The following is a 4,972-nucleotide window of genomic DNA, read 5'->3' on the forward strand; positions in this document are numbered from 1 at the left end:
ATATTATGGGCATTCAGTAAATGAGTTTAAGACAATCAAATATATAATATGTACTCAAATAGTTAATCTATATTTATCAAGTAAATAGAAAAAATCTAAGGTGATTGCCTTAGGACATTCCTCAAATTCTAATACTTACAATCTTCCTCTTTTTGATGTGAGCAATCCCAAGTTAAGTTAGGATAAGTAAGAAACAAGTAACAAAAAAAAATTACAAGTACATGATTTTCAAAAAATGTACCCTCCCCCTAGATTTAATCTCTAATTCTCCCCCCTTTAATCACATTAAAACTGGGGTATTCCATGAAAATAACTTTAAAATAAATTTAAATCAGAGTCTAAGCGATAAAAATAAGGTGATTATTATCCAAAAAAATCATGAACTTTTAAATTTAAAAATCTGAATTTTTACAATTTTAAACAGAAATAAATTCTTTTCGGCACAAATTCATATTTTAAAAAACCACTTAAAAATAATTGTTAACCTCGAAAAATCTTGAAATATTTTTTAAGAATGTATTATAGCAAGTAACTTCAGAAAAATAAATAAATTTTTAAAAATTGAATTTTTTTGAGAATTTTTAATATTAAAAATTCTTATTTGGATAAATATAATTTATATAAAATTTAATAACGGTCAGAAAATTTCAAAAATATTTTCCTGGACTGAGGAGTTTCCACAGAAAAATAAATTTTGCAACAATTAGTTCTGCAAAATCATTCTAAATTAAAAAATATGATTTTAGAAAAAAAATGATAGAAAAATAAAATAATGGTCAAAAATTTTGAAAAAAAATTATTAAAAAAAGAATATGATAATCTTTCACAGAAAAATAAAGTTTGAAATAATAACTCTGTGAAATAATTTTAAATGAAAAATATGATTTTTATTAAAAAAATCATTAAAAATAATTTAATGGTCAACAAATTTAAAAAAATTTCCTACAGATAAGAGATGAATTCCTTTTCCTCGAAAAAATTAGGATCAAATTTATTTCAAACAGAAATTATACAGAAAAATTATTTAGCCAATTCTAAACAAGAAAAATATTAAATCGATTCAAATGTAAGACATGTATAAAAATTCAATCCAAGCATGATTTTAGAACCCAATATAGGTTCCTTCCAACTTGGTTAATCAAAAATTTCTTAGGGATATATTTTGTTGATAATCTTCTAATTTGACCCTTGTGATATCTAAGATGTCAATTGAGTTGTGATATATTAAAATTTGAAGGAATAAATGTTGAACATGCAGAATTTTTTAAATTTTATATTTGTTCTTTTAAATTTTTATTTTCTAATTTTAATTTGTCGAAATCTTCCAATCGACAGAATGTTGGTAGGGTTCTTTTTAAAATCATCATTTTCTTTTAATAATTTTTTATTCTCAATTTCTAATTTATAGGAAGTTTTAGATAGAATTTTTATAAATTCAAATAATTTATCAGGAGAAAGAGATTGTATCTGACTTACCTTGTCGATCTCAGTATCTAATGCTCGCTCTGTAGAGCTACTTTCTTCTAATGTTGCTCTCCCTTCTTTGATACTTTCAATGCTCATCTCAGATGAGCTCGCTTCGTCTTCTACTTCTTGGTGACTTGCCACTAGTGCAAGTCCGACAAGGATTTTGATCTCTAACTCGGATGATGTTTCATCCCACGTCACCTTTAGATTTCGATGCTTTGTCTGGACTGGTCTTTTGTCTTTGCTCTTGTCATTGTCCTTGCTCTTCAATTTTGGACAGTTATCTTTTACGTACCCTTCATCATTGCAGTGGTAGCATCTTACCTTTCTTCTTCTTCTTTTATTCTGCACTTGACTAAACTTATTAGTTTTAAATAACTTTTTAAATTTTCTTACCATGAATGTCGTTTCGTCATCGTCAAGGGACGTTTCAGATTCTGGTTCATCCATTTTTGCCTTTAAGGTAATGTTGTACTTAGGCTCCTTCAAATCTGCACTTCTAGTTTCACGAACTTCAAATATAAAAAATAACTCTTCTAAAGTACTTACCTCTAGATCCTTAGAGATCTAATATGTATCTACTAAGGTTACCCATTCAGAAGTCCTAGGAAAAGCGTTAAGCGCGCACCTTAGCGAATCTCAGTTGGTTACCTTTTCTCCGACATTTGTGAGTCTGGTGATGAGTTCATTGATCCTTGAGTGAAGGTGTGCAATGGTTTCGCCTTCTTCTAATCGGAGGTTGCTGATCTGGTTCCAGAGTAGATCCCGTCTTGCTAGCTTTGCCTCTGAGGTCCCTTCGTGTAGTTCCAGGAATTTCTCCTAGAGCTCCTTGGCTGACTCGTAGGCTCCGATCCAGTTGATTTCTTGAGGTGGTAAAATGCTAAGTAGATGAAACTCTGCTTTGTCATTTGCCACAAAGTCGGCTTGCTCCTTTTTCATCCATTGGTATTTTTCTTTGTCCTCTGGTGCTACAAAATTAAATTTCATAATTAGTAATAAATCAAAATTTGTCTTAAAAAATACCTCCATCTTTTTCTTCCAGTTCGCGAATTCACCCTCAAACTTCGGTAGATAGATGCTCGGTCCGGCCATCTCTTGTGCTTCGATCGACGGTTAGTCCTCTTGAAGCATCCTGGCTCTGATACCAATTGTTAATCCCTTGCGGCCGGCTAGAGGGAGTGAATAGCCTGCACAGTAGCGGATTTAGGGGGGAGCGGGGGTGTGCTTGAGCACCCCTTTGCTCTCGGAAAATTCTACCAATATGTTGCAATCCGAGGGGCAGCGAGAAGGAAGACAAGTTCCAGCTCCCTTCTTTGAGCACCCTCTTTCTTTTTTATCTGGATCCGCCACTGAACCTGCACAATAAACTTAAACAAAACACCTTCCTCGAAACTTATAGCTTGATTAAAATAAGTACTATATAAAAGAATTAAGAACCTAATTAAAAGGAAGAGACATAGAAAGAGTTACTTGGTTTGCAATCAGTGGATTGCTAATCCAAGAAAATTAAAGCTCACTAAAAATCTCCTTTGGGCGGAGTAGCCTCTTACAGCAGTCAAAGCTCACAATTACAAAGCTAAACTCAAATGGAATCATTTACAAGTGTTGTTTCTAACTTCTGGAATCAAGGATGTATTTATAGCCCTAATCGGGGCGCCTGTAAGGGTTCCAGACGCCTGGGGATAGATAAAACTTTATCCACAGTGCAACGGATCACAATAGCGCGTGTTTCGATAATTTTTCTGGTCCAGACGCCTGGAAGGGTTCCGAGTGCCCGGACGATGAGGCACCCAGGTGATCCGGGTGCCCAGACCAAAGTCAACCTACCTGTTGACTTTTTGGTTCAGGCTCTCACTCCAGCTTCGCTCGCTTGAGTGATTTCGGTCATCCGGAATAGGGCTCACCCAAACTCATTTCCCGACCTTCTCGAGCAACCTTCCACTTCTACTTCTCGTCCCTCGGAAACGTCGTGCGTCTTTTTCTCGTCCGCCAGCGTACTCTTCCGCAACACCTCGTCCCTCAGACGCACCGAGCCAGTCGAATCTTTCCCGTGTCGTCCTTCTTACTAGCTGCGTCTTTCACTCGACCTTCTGTGCTCCTAAGTTCCTGCACACTTAGACACAAGGATATCAAAACATAATAGGACCTAACTTGACTTGGTTGATCACATCAAAACTATCACAGAGTACTTACAATCATATTGTTGGTGTTGTTCCATAAATCTTCCCGATACATCAATGGATAACATAAACACAATTTTTGTAATTACCTTTTGTTACAAAAGTGTACAATTTTTTTTACAGTAGTAAATCGATACATACATCACTAAATTTTTATTTATCTTCTACCAAATTCAGTTTTGCTTGAAATTTGTCCTTCAACGCCTCTTACAATTGCCTCTTGAATCCTTTGAAGTAACAATACTCCTACTTTCCTCTTACTCAATTGCAATGCCGCCAAACTGCAAGAAGAGGTATGGTAAGCAGGAAGAGATTCATGATGGGGGTGTGCTTATAAGAGCAAGAAGAGGTATGGAGAGAGAGAGAGGGTGAAATACATGATGAGGTGACATGCATCCAAACTACAGAAATCACTTTCAAATAAGAATTTATTATAATGTGATTCGGATGTCTTAGAAAATAGCGTATAAAAAAGGGAGGTTGGTAGGAGGGATAGAATAGGAAAAACACATATTTAATTGTGCCCTTTGATACTAAATTATAGTGCATCTTTTGATAAATACCGAATTCTACATGCATCTTTTGATAAATTTCTAAAGAATATATAAGTTGTAAGTCAAACAAATTTAAATATGAATTTTAAGTTTCTGATATGATTTAAAATGTCAAGGTTTTAGTCTCAAATTAAAATAGTACGATTTGGATACCGTATTCTATGATATAGTTTTGATATTTTTTTAAACATAAAATATATTAATTAAAAATAAAAAAAATAATCTAAATATTTTAAAATAAAATAATAAAATAATTTTATATATATATATATAAATTAATGTGATAGTTTTATTAATTTTAATTAAATCTATTTAAATTATTTTTATAATTAGGAGTTGATTAAATTATTAAATTATTTATTAAAATCTAAATTAAAAATTACCCTTTCATACCTCTGATCCACAACTATAGTTGTTCCACAACGCCTCTAGACACGTCACTGGGCCTACGTGATACATCCAGATGCGTTGCGGCATGTCAAGTTTTTCCAAATCAGATAAAACTGTGATTTTTGATTAATTAACATGCCCTATTTTACTGGTGTTGAAGCCCATCCAAAAAATAAAAACATTTATGCAAGCTCAATTATTTGATAATTATCGAGTCCGAGAAGAACAGAAGGCTGTTAATTTATTGAAAAATCGAAGTTCTACTCTCAATTCAAGACCAGCGTAGGAGTAATGACCAAGGTTCATAAATCAACAATGAAAACAAAAAAGTTGATGAATTTTTTTTTAGAATGGGCAATAATCATCGATTAATCAGCCGAC

The sequence above is a fragment of the Zingiber officinale genome, chromosome 6A, assembly GCF_018446385.1.
Source record: "Zingiber officinale cultivar Zhangliang chromosome 6A, Zo_v1.1, whole genome shotgun sequence".
Lineage (NCBI taxonomy): Eukaryota > Viridiplantae > Streptophyta > Magnoliopsida > Zingiberales > Zingiberaceae > Zingiber > Zingiber officinale.